Source organism: Arachis hypogaea, chromosome 9 (genome assembly GCF_003086295.3).
Source record: "Arachis hypogaea cultivar Tifrunner chromosome 9, arahy.Tifrunner.gnm2.J5K5, whole genome shotgun sequence".
Lineage (NCBI taxonomy): Eukaryota > Viridiplantae > Streptophyta > Magnoliopsida > Fabales > Fabaceae > Arachis > Arachis hypogaea.
This window is the reverse complement of record NC_092044.1, coordinates 21849985-21862857: the sequence shown is the minus strand read 5'-3', so window position 1 is coordinate 21862857 and position 12873 is coordinate 21849985. Positions and strand designations below refer to the sequence as shown.

At 34.7% G+C, this 12873-nt stretch overlaps 1 long non-coding RNA gene across 1 annotated transcript; it reads right to left on the bottom strand.

The window, feature by feature from the left end:
• Positions 1–1878: 1878 nt before the first annotated feature.
• Positions 1879–4654, bottom strand: LOC112710685 (uncharacterized). Its single transcript, XR_011865108.1, has 2 exons — positions 4159–4654; positions 1879–3835 (listed from the first exon to the last, which is right to left on the bottom strand). It is a non-coding gene; the product is annotated as an uncharacterized lncRNA (long non-coding RNA).
• Positions 4655–12873: the final 8219 nt, after the last annotated feature.

The window sequence follows — 12873 nt, the reverse complement described above, 5'->3', positions numbered from 1 at the left end:
GAGGAGTTGCCCACGAAATTAACCTGCTTAGTTGTAAACTAGCCATAGTCATAAGTGTCACCTTGAGGAAAGGCACCATTCATATCATAGAAAGTGTCTTGAGCACTGACAGCTGAAACATGTATTCCATTCAAGTATTGTGTAATAGTACTGATTTGCTGAGACATAGCCTTATTCTGGACAAGAATAGCATCCAATGTATCCAACTCCATAACTCTCTTTTTCATAGAGGTCCTCTCAGAAGAGTATATGTATAAGTTGTTAGCAACTATTTCAATCAGATCCATGGCCTCATCAGGGGTCTTTTTCATGTGGAGTGATACTCCTGTAGAATTATCTAGAGACATCCTGGAAGTTTCAGAGACTTCATTTAGAATGTCTCCACCGAATTCAGTTTGAGAACATATCATTAGGACACTTCCTGAGCATCTGCTTATACCATTGACAAGCTTCATAGAGAGATTCTCCCTCTCTCTGTCTGAAGGTTTTAACATCCGTCCTCAAATTGTGATCTTCCTATGGGAGTCTATGAAACTGGCAGTTTTGCTGCACCAGAGAGATCAACTAAGACTTCCTATGGGGGTACAATAATGATATTCTCAAAGAAATCTGGGCTAGGAGCAGTATAAGAGCCAAGAGTCCTCCTAGATTGCCCATTTGCATTCTGATTAACAACATTAGCATTTACTGCATTGTTGTTATTGTTGTTGAGCTCCATAATAGACTCTTCAACTTCCTTATCAAAATTTTCTCTGAGATTTTTACCGGCTTTATAAGCTCTTGCTTATTGTAAGTGCCTTCTTAAGGTCCTTTCAATTTCAGAATCAAAATTTAGGAGAGGTTATTTATTCTTGTTCCTACTCATAAACAACAGAAAATAAAGAAAATGTGTGAATCTCTATGTTAGAGTACAAAGAATTCTGAGTGAAGTATATTGCGTAAAATAAATAAAATAAAATAAACTAAACAAATAACACAAAAATTTCGAAAATCAACAAGAAAATAAAACACCAAATTTGAAATTAAGTAAGAATAAAAAATTAGGAATAATAAAATAAAAATACTAAGGGAACACCAAACTTAAATTCAGAAATTGAAGAGAAAAATTTTAATTAAATAAGGCTTATATTTTCAAAAATGTAGAGAACAAAAACAAATAAAAACACCTAATCTAAGCAATCAGACAACAGTTAGTTGTCAATCACAGTCAATCTCCGACAATGACGCCAAAAATTTTGTGCGAAATTTCTAGATCCACAAACTAATCGGCAAGTGCATCGAGTCGAACCAATTAATACCTCAGGTGAGTGAGGGTCGATCCCTCGAGAATTGATGGATTGAGCAACAATGGTCAAAGGACTCACTTAGTCAGGCAAGTAGAAAGTGATGTTTGGGTGTTCAAACGCATTAAATTGTAATTCAGAGAGCAAGGGACGCAAACAATGAGATTTGTGTGAAGAATATATGAGAGAAAGTAGTTAAGGTTTCAGAGTTATTTATTCGTCTGGATTAAGTTTTCTTACTAACTATTTTAATCATGAAAGATTCATTTTATGGCAATCCATAATTGACTAAACCCTAATATCTTAGTGATTTAGTCTCCTCAAACCTAGTTAATCGCCAATGTCTTTGGTCACTTAAGTTTGATTAGAGCGTCATGTTCATTTCTAGTTTATTGGCCACAAAAACCCTAATTACCTAGATATGAGAGGATTATATGTCATGTATCCCGTTAAGTCCAAGTAATTAGCAATTTAGGAGGAATTTACTTTCAAACTGGTGTTCAAGTGAGATAACTATTCCAAGAATCACAAGAACACATATAGAATAAGAGTTATTCTTCCGATCTACCCAGATTCATAAAGTGAAAAACGAAAGTAATTATTGAAACTGAATCAATACATAAATTAAAATAGAACAATAATAGTCTTAATCCATGGAAATAAACAGAGCTCCTAATTTTAACCAAAGAGGTTTAGTGGCTCATGCTTTAGAGAGAAAAACTAGGGTTCAGAAAATGTGAAAAGTGCGGAAGAGAGAAGATCCCTAGAAGGGTGAATCTTTTCCCTTTTATATCTAACTCTTTTGGTTTGAAATTAAAATAAAATAATAAATTATAACCCTAAAATATTTTATTTGTAATTAAAAATAACTAAAATACAATAAAATAGAATAATTAAAAGCTAAATCCAATTAAAGATGCTCCTTGGGTAAATTTTAGTTCGCATGGATTGGCGTTAAACGCCAACCGGTAGAATCTCTCCCTTTGTTATTGCTGGCTTGGTGGCGCTAAACGCCCAAGTCCGCGTTTAGCGCCAGCTTGGAAGATTTGAATTTCTTCTCTTTTCTTGCACACGAACTCTACCAAACTGATCCAAACTTCACCTAAAATAATTAAAACACTAAAGCAACTCAAAGTAGCATCCAAAGAGGATTTTAACACTAAAATATAAGTAAATTCAATAAATTCTAACTTAAAATAAATAGAAAATAAAGAAAAGATGCTCACGCATCAATACTTCATTCATCATCTCAAACTCAACAGACTCAGCTGATTACTTACTTGGACCAAACCCTCTCTCTCTCTCTCTCTCTCTCTCTCTCTCTCTCTCTCTCTCTCTCTCTCTCTCTCTCTCTCTCTCTCTCTCTCTCTCTCTCTCTCTCTCTCTCTCTCTCTCCACTAAGCGGCTTATTCCCATATGTGAAAGAAAAATACACTTGTAACAAAGTCAACTACCACACCCACCATATACAACTCATAACACGAAAATTATAACTTAAGTATATTCGCAAAAACAATTATCCAATACAGGTGTATTATACAAACAATAAATGACCATGCATCATAAACCAAAAAATTTAAGGTACAAAAGTAACGATAAAAATGAATTAAATTGTGAAATAAGAATAGATACATCACAATCTCAACTATTACAACCACTCCACACAACTTGACAACTAAAGGAAAAACTCATAACCAATTCACAAAGTAATGACTTTTCAATGAATCTTGTCCTGGTACTGCATCCATATTAAACCATATAAATACAAAACGAAAAATTAAACCAATCTCATTTCCCATGAATATGAGCAAATGCAGTATGATATTCATGTCTTCTTTATGCGTATCAAACAATTAATCCAAAAAAATAGTAAAATATTAATGATAGATGAAACTGTCACACAACAAATGCAAGTTAGACCTAACACTTCATTTTAGTACTATCTTATTATACATTTTTAGATATCCGTCATAATCTTGAGTTTCTTTATTTACTATTGTAATTGTGATGCGAGTAAATTGAGCTTTTAAGGCGAAGAATGATTTTGACATGTTCAACTTCATAGCAGTAAGCTTTTAAATATAGCTTGTGTTGTCATGTTATATTATTAAATATAATCTTAACACTACTCTCATACACTTAGGGGTATAGACACTTTAAATAAATGATGTCAGCATGATCATGCCTATCACGTTTTAACTAACTAAAATTTTACTTAGTACCATGAAAAGTTCTTTAATTCTTTTATTTTAAAATAATAATTCAATAAATATAAATTGAATGTGTACACCATTCACTATTGTTAAGCAGAGATCTTACTATATGTTAAATGAACTAATATAACCTTCAACAGTCCATACAAATCTGTTGTAAGTTTAGGTAGATCCAATTTTAGCTCAAATCTGCCATTACAAGTTTCTCCATTTAAGAGAATAAAACGAAGAGTTAAAAAACTAAAAATCAAACTTCACAATATTTAACTAATTTAAAAGTTGGTCAGCCAGGAAGCTCTCTCCCTCTCAAGCAGAGCATGGAAACGAGCAAACTAGCTTCTGTAATTAAAATTTGCAAGGTTAGAGACAAAATTATACACATTAGAAATTATGAATGGTTGTTTGATCCTACCAAGGTAGCATAAAAAAATCTAACTTATTCTTAGCAAGTACATCACATCTTCTCCCAACCAAATTCATACCCACATTTTAGAGAGAAAAAAAATATTAATCACATAACAATTTAATTTGGACTTTCCAAAAGGAAAATACACAGGATAATGAGGATTGAAACTATGACAAATACCATTGCCATAAAATCTCCAAATTTATCGATTTCATACACTCACAACAACTAAATAAATACACAATGCATACTCTACCGCTCGATTACGATTGACAACAATCTTGACAAGCTTCGGCCCACCTTTTTTGCACCGCTCCACCGTTCCACCTGCCTAACCGCGCACTCTCTAATGAAGCCAGCTAGTTGACACGTTCAAGTGCCAAGTAAGGGGAGATCAATCTCACTCTGTGTAGGTTAAATTCCTTATCTAAGTTATACTCTTTGTATTTTTATGGAAGCAACCTAAACCTATTTTTCTCTCCTGCAATTACAAATAGCTTAGAACAAAAAAAAACCATTTCAGAGAGGTCCATTATTAGCTATCATAACGAATCGTAATACAAGCTAATCAACCTATTTAATACCGTTACGTTTTGAAATCACGTGCATCAACAGTGACCGTATCATGGCCTTTCCTGCACTAATCCTTTTCATTGCTCAGATTTTGTCTCTTCAAATAGACACTTGTCACTAAATTATCTTGCCACCTATTTTCTATATGTGTAGAACCAAGATCCCTTTCTACACTAAAGAAGCTGCCTAAATTATGATTACACAGTTCATCAACATTTGCATGTCTTCTATCTTATCTGTTAATTTGCTTTATTTTTTTGCAAAGTTGAACCCTAACTTTTATTGAAAAATTGATCTTCTATATAATATCAATGCACTTGGTTTTGCCAATTTTATCACATGACAAGAATGCCCACAATATGTTTTATTTTCTCCTTATCAACTTGGATGAAAGAGAGACAAATTCATAATTAAAAGTTCGTACATAAATAAAGAAATAAGGGGTGCTATCCGATCTAAGAATTACAATATATTTATTGCTAACTAGAAAACTAACTTTTTTTTTTTCAAATATCAATTAATGGAAAAAACTCAAAAAAAAATTGTAACTAATAAGAGGGGTGAACGCGAATCGGATTGGATCGAATATGGCCAAAATCTTGATCCGATCCGCACTAAAATATTGGATTGAATCGGATCCAATATCCGCGATTTTTTAACTTGGATCTGATCCGATTCAATCTGCACATTTGCAGATAGGATCGAATCTCTAATATATCTGCAAAACATATAAATATTTTAAAATACTTATTTTATTAAAAAATATCAATAAGATTCTTTTTTCCGCTCTTTTAAAGACGTTTTCTCTTAAAATATTATTAAATATAAGTTTTTTAAATAATAAAAATAAAATAGAGGTAAATACCAAATCGGTACCCGAAAGATTCTAGTGCTGACAAAATAGTACTTGACTTTTGCTATTGATAAAATGGTCCCTAAAAGATTTTAAAATTTGACAAACGTGTCCCCGAACTTGCCGGAGCAAATCTTCGGCAAGCACAATGCTGCATACCATCCGAAAAGCTTCCTTGACCAATTGGATAGATCAAGAAAACAGCAGTAGCCGCTGCAACAGGAGCTGAATATGCAACAGCAATCCAAGGACGCATACCCAGACAAAAACTAAGTTCCCACTTACGACCTATGTAACAAGATACACCAAGTAAGAAGTGTAGAACAATTAGTTCATAAGGACCACCATTGTATAACCATTCATCAACAGATGCCGCTATCGGGTAAAAGTGCAAACCTATAGCCACCGAAGTAGGAATAATGGCACCCGAAATAATATTATTTTCATAAAGTAGAGATCCAGAAACAGGCTCATGAATACCATCAATATCTACTGGTGGAGCATCAATGAAAGCGATAACAAATATAGAAGTTACGGTCAATAAAGTAGGGATCATCAAAACACCAAACCATCCAATGTAAAGACAGTTTTCAATGCTAGTTATCCAGTTACAGAAGCGACCCCATAGGCTTTCGCTCTCGCGTCTCTCTAAAATTACAATCATGGTAAAATCTTGGTTTTTTTTAATTATCAGGGGCTCCCAAGCATATGAATTCTCTCTAACTAGATAATTGAGGGCTTGTTATTCAACAATATAACACGAGGCATATATTGGTGTCAACCAACAAGATATATATCAATATATCTATTAAAAATACTTTTATTTATCTAGATTGATCTAAATTGGCTTTTTTACCCCCACTCTAATAAAACAAACAAAGAATGAAAATGATTATGAATTCACTTTGGTATATATATATACCATTATATAAATATAACTTTGACATTTTTTTATAGATTTTATAATTAAAATTAATATAGATATCATTATATATATATATATATATATATATATATATATATATATGTGTGTGTGTGTGTGTGTATGTATGTATGTATGTTGGAGTAGAAATTGGATTTGTTAATGATTTTAAAAAGAAAAATAATAAAAAATCTCTCCCCAAGTCGTGCTTACCTTTTTTATTGCACATGGCTTTTCCTATGTATACATCTAAACCTGAGTTACTTATCTAAAACAATACTCTCCAAAAGTCAAATACTTAGTGTTGATGAATCTCAAATCTCTCTCTTACTACATTATATAAACATTTCAGAATCCTATAGAGAATACTATTCAAAATAAAAAATAAATACATTTTTTATCCAAATTTTAGGTAAGAAAGATTTTGATTTATCAATTTACATTGATTTGATCGTTACTGAAAAGAATATCCAAATACTAAATCCGACTTCTATATAACCTCTGCAAAGTAGACGAAGATCTTGGAAAGATTAAAGAAAGAATCTCTTCTTCCTCTGTAAAAAAATTCTTTTATTAATTCTTCTGAATCTAATCTTTTCAAAAAAGCGCATAAAGTCCTCTTATGTTTATGAGCCAAAGTTTTAATACAAGAAAGCCGAATTATATATTTTATTCGATACGAACTTTTTTTTAGGATCAATTATAATAATGACAAAGATTTCTGCATATCCGCAAATACCGGTCAATTATATCAAAATCAGATGAATCGGCCCAAACGGGCTTACTAATGGGATGTCCTAATATATTACAAAATTTCGCTTTAGCTAAAGATCTAATTAAGGAAATAATTGGGACTATTGTATCAAGTTTTTTCATAACAATTTCTATTAGAAATGAATTTTCTAGAATTTGCCTCCGTACCACTAAAAAGTTTAGCCGTACATTTGAAAGATAGCCCTCCCAAAAAACATGAAATGAATTCTCAAATAATTCATTTATATGGCTCATTCGGGGTTGAGACTAAATATCAAAATAACGTTGCCAGAAATAAATGAGATAGTATCTCCATTTATTCATAAAAAAGGCGCATTCTTTGAAGTCAGAATAGATTTTCCTTGATATCTAACATAATGAATCAAAGGATCCTTGAAAAATGATAAAGTAGACGAAAAATTATTCGAAAAAAAGACTTATACAAAATGCTCTATTTTTGTATAGAAATAGATTCGTTAAAAAAGAACGCTAAAAGAGTTTAATCGTAAAAAAGAGGATTTTTTACGTAAAAAAAGGAAGTTGGATTCATGTTCACCTACATAAAAAATATATAGAAACAAGAAAAATTTTGGATTACTTTTTGAAAAAGTCAAAATAAGATTTTTTTTAGTAATAAGACTATTCTAATTACAATACTCATAAAGAAACAATCTTAATAAATGAAAAAGGGGTGGATCTTTCATCCAATATCGAAGAGTTTGAACTAACATTTTCAGATGGATAGGATAGGACATTCGTACATAAAAAAATTTAAATATGTAAATTTATCCTCGAAAAAAGAAAAAATGGAATGAATTGATTGCAAATTTTTAAAAGATTGGTTTAATTACTCTGTTGGTCCCTATAGTTTTACGAAATTTTCAATGAGGTCCTTAATTTAATTGAGTCCTTGCACCAATTTTTTTTCAAATAGATCCCTATTAATAGTAAACGTTACAAAAACGTTTAGAATGGGTAATTTGACCATTATAATCTTCGTCTACCCTTTACAAATCAACGAGAATCAATAGGGTTCTAAGTTCTCACTCTCTTTTCTTCGCCTCTTCCTCGAACTTCTCCTCCTCCGTTTGCTTCTCTTACTCTGTCAATACTTATGGATCAAAGTCAGTTATCTTCAGGAGTCTCTAGTTCCAGAATCCTCGTCAAGAAGAGATATCTTTGTTTTTGTGGTGAGGCAGTTGCTGTGATGTCTTCTTCGGCAGTAGCAAGCCATGGAAGAAGGTATGTTGATTGTGGGAGAATGCCAAAATGCAAGTTCTTCGAGTGGATTGATGATGAAGAAGATGAGAAAAGTGGATGGTTGAAGCAAAAGGAAAGGAGGGTTCGTTGCTTTTGTGGAGACACTCTAATTCTTTGGAGTTCAAGTACGTCAAAAAATCCAAACTGAAGATTCATTTCTTACCCTAACAGGAGATGCAAGTTTTTTGAGTGGGTTGATGGGAAAGAAAAAAAGTTATCTGGGGAAGATGGAGTAAATAGTTCACAGCAAGAACTTGGAAGGGTTAGAGAATTAGAGGCACATGAAAGGAAGATAGACAGATTAAATGTGGATCTAGAGAGATTAATTGCAAAGGTTAGAGAAATAGATGCCTGTGTAGAAAGGTTATGTGGTGAGCTGAGTTTAGTGGAAGAGAAATTTGCTAAAATGAAAGATAGTATGAAAAAGCAAAACAAGATGCTAATTATGCTGATTTTGATATTTGGTGTTTTGATTGTTGCAGTGCTATATGTAAAGATGTAGAAAGTATGGCTGTTATGATAATGTAATAGTCTATATTAGTCAAAAGTATACTGTTTATTTTGAGTGCAATGAAGATATATGAAATGTTGTTTAATTTCTCTAAATGAAAATTGTTCCTTTGCTATTTAATATGCATAGAAGTATGATACAGAGAAAAAAGTAGGTAAAACAAAAGATGCATTGAATTATAACAGATACCATTGTTTTTTACATTATATAATATAGGACACCTAGATAGCCACAACATAAATGTGACACCCTCTCATAACAGTTTTTCACCCACATAACAAAAATGGTCCACAGCACATAATAAAAGTGGTCCAAACCATAAAGAAAGCAGAGTCACAGGTGAACACTAAAAATCCTACATAACACAATAGATATCAAAAGGAAATCCTAAACTGTCTTCAGCCTCAATCAAGTGTGAGGTCAACATGTTCAGGCGGCTGACTTGTTGCCTTCCTAACTCCAATCTTGAGTCTTCCACTTCTTCTCACACCAAAGATTTTGGTCTTGGGTAAAGGTTGAGATGCTGGTGCAGTGGGCAGTGATGCTGGTGTAGGTAAGGTGGCCGACTGTGATGGTGGTGCAGGGGTGTGTGGAGGCTGTGAGAGTGGTGTAGGGGTGTGTGGAGGCTGTGATGATGGGGAAGGGATGTGTAGAGGCTGTGATGGTGGTGCAGGAGTTTGTGGAGGCTGTGATGGTGGTGTAGGGGTGTTTGAAGGTCCTGATGGTGGTGCAGTAATAGGTGCAGCCCTCCCTCTACCCTTTTCTCTGCCCATCCCTACTGCTGCTCTTCCTCTGCCTCTCCCTCTAACCATCATGGATCTAGCAGTAGGAGCAGCTGCATATCCATTTGCTTCAACAGCAGCACTAGGTTCATTAGCAGCAGCATCACCTCCTCCAGTTCCAGCAGCAGCATCAGATCCTTGTGTGCCTTCAGGAGCTACAACATGAAATAGCAATTAATAATAGTTCCTCAACACATGAACAAAATAAAGGAGCAACCAATACCTGTCACTATAGGGTTTGGACAGAGTCTCCTATTGTGTCCATATTGGCCACAATTACTGCAGGTAACAGAAGTTTTAGTTCTTCTATATTTTGTTTGTGTTCTATTTTCATCGGGCCCTTATCCTAACCATCCTTGGCCTTCCTGTTTTAACTTTGAAAATTGGAGAGATGATGGTATCACATTGTATCTTTGGCCACATATTTTCTTCATTGATTGATGATATTGACTGCCCATATGTAGCAAGGTATGATACCTTGCTGTAGTAGTTACTACAATAATCTTCCGGGTTGTCATCCTTCTAGAAAATAGTACAGCAAGCATGTGGACAAGGCATACCACACAAGCCCCAAAACTTACAACTACACCTTCTAGCCATCAAATCGACCACAAACCTTTCCATGATCATCCTGTTCTTATGGTGGACTTCAAACTTGAGGTCTCCTGCCCATTTAGCTTGGCACTCCATAGCTCTAACTGCAATGACATGTAGTCGTTTCTTGGGTTTTGACAAAACAGAGCCCTCATACCTCTCTGCCTTCTTCTTTTATTCTGCAAACCTTGTCATAAAGTAGCACTTAATCCATTCAAACATAGTAAGAATTGGCTTGTCTCTTGCCTCTAGGATTCTTTCATTGAATACCTCTGAGATGTTGTTAATCAGCATGTCACTCTTGGCCAGAAATGTGAAGTGACTCTTTGTCCACAATTTTGGATCCAAAGTAAACAACTTGTCATAACAGTCTATGTTGATCTCCTTTAGTTGATTTATCCTTCTTTTCCATTCTTCCACATAGGTAGCTTTGGCAATAGATAGAATGAGGTCCCTTAGTACAATACCAACCCCATATGCTTTTTTACAGTTGGCATATAAATGCCTCAAACAAAGTCTATGCTCCAGTGTTGGCAATAACTCTTGAAACACTTGCATCAGCCCCTGATTTATAGTTTGAGTGCAGAAGACAATATACCCATGTAACAAATTAATATAGAATCTAAACATAGTAGATTAATGTTCACAAACATAGCAAATTTATGTAGCAGATTAATATTCACAAACATTACAGATTTATATTCATAAACATTGCAGATTTATATTCAGAAACATAGCAATTGCATATATGATCATATACATAGCAGATTTATATTCCAATCAAATTAATTGCAAAAAAATTAAGTGCAAACAAATTAATTAATCCATTTGTTATACCTTTTGTTGGTCACTCATGAAAACCCACTTTTTTATTCTCCAATGTCATTTAACACCATCTCCTTAGTCTTTGCCTCTACTGCAGCCACGACAATCGGAAAGTAATTGTCATTCGGATCTCTGCCAACAGCAACTAGCAGCTGCTGACCATGGTCGCCCTTCAAGTGACAACCATCCACGCCAATAATAGGTCTACAACCCGCCAAGAAGCCTTTCTTGACTGCATCAAGGCACAAATACATTCTCATAAATCGGGGCTGGTGTGTAAGAGAAGGCCTATCTACCAATATGCTCAGACTAGATCTTGAATTTGCCCTAAGTATCTCTGCACAATAATCCTTTAGCTTAGCATACTATTAGATTTTCCTCCCATGTACCTCTTCTCTTGCCTTCCTCCTTACCCAGTAAGCCTTACCAACAGTGATATTGGCCATATATTTGTCTTAGATGGTCTGAATAACTGTCGCAAGCTTCATTTCCTCGCCTCTACTGATGTTGTTGGCAATCTTCTTTGAGATCCAACTACTTGATGCAAGTCTTCCGCTATAGTTCCTTCCACAAGTATGCTTTCCATTCAAAGTCTTGATCTTGAAACAGTCAAAACCCCTAACCTTACTTGCAAAACAAACCCACTTGCACTTTCCCTTTCTTCCTTTGCAAACAACTCTACACCTCACCTTATCATTTTTTTGAAACCTAATGTTCCTACCATTCAACAGGGCATGCTCCTTAATAGCATCTTTAAATTGAATTAGTGATTTAAATTCCAGCCCCACCTGAAATTCATATTCTCTGTTCATCTCTGCCTCATTGTATTTGGAAAACCTCCTCTTTTTTATCATATCATCAGAGTCCCCTTCATAACTATCTATATCATCAGTCTCATATCTATCAGATATGCCCCCAACTAGTTCATCACCCTCCCTTAAACCTTCATCACCTTCACCTGTTCCAGTTGCTGCAGTTTTCTCATCATTTAGTGGGCCAGTAAATCCCCCAAATACATTTGATTATGGATCATTATCCTCCACCTCAAACCCAAAGTGATCCTCATGGTCACCATTATCAGCACTGTCATCAAATACCTTTTCATCAGTAGAAGGCTTTGACTCAGCATCTACTTCAACCTCTATCAACCCAGAGTCAAAGCCACTGTCTTCACCTTCCTCTGGCACATAATCAGCATCACTTGAAGTGATTTTAATCCCATTACCTTCTCTGGCTCCATCGACAACGTAGACCTCGCAATATTTGCAGGAACTTGACACCAGTGACCTAGCCATTCTCATCACATCCCCATCGGACTTCATCTCTCTAAAACCTAACTTCAAATCCATCCCAGATTCCTTGTACCATACCCTGGCAAAACTCTTATACCCTAGTTGCTTTAGCTGATTGACAATCTCTTGCAATGACCATTTATCAACGTCAAAATGTAAATCCTCCACAACCATTCCTCCTAAATACTCTAATCGGTGTCTACTGTCAACAAATTTCCCACCATGGTGGACTTCAATAGTAAAATCCGAATCACCCATAACTGCTTACCAAAAATAAGAAAATACAATACCATAAATCCTTCTTCAACCGTTTTCAAAAATAAAAGGAAGCTCTAATAAACAATGTGGCAAATTTTTTCAGGAGATAAAAAGAAAAACCTTTCAACGACTGACAAGATTAAGAGTTGTCTTACCTAGAAGCAGCACCAACGCCTACGACGACGGCAGTGACATCGGAAAAGTGAAACCCTCCAGCAATATTCCAGTAGAGTTGATATCGACAGCTGACGGACTGTGCAACCAACGAACGAATAAGGGGAGAAACGTGAATGAGATTTTTCTCTAAGTTTGGGAGAACGAACAGTTTTCTTCTAAGTGTGGGAGGGT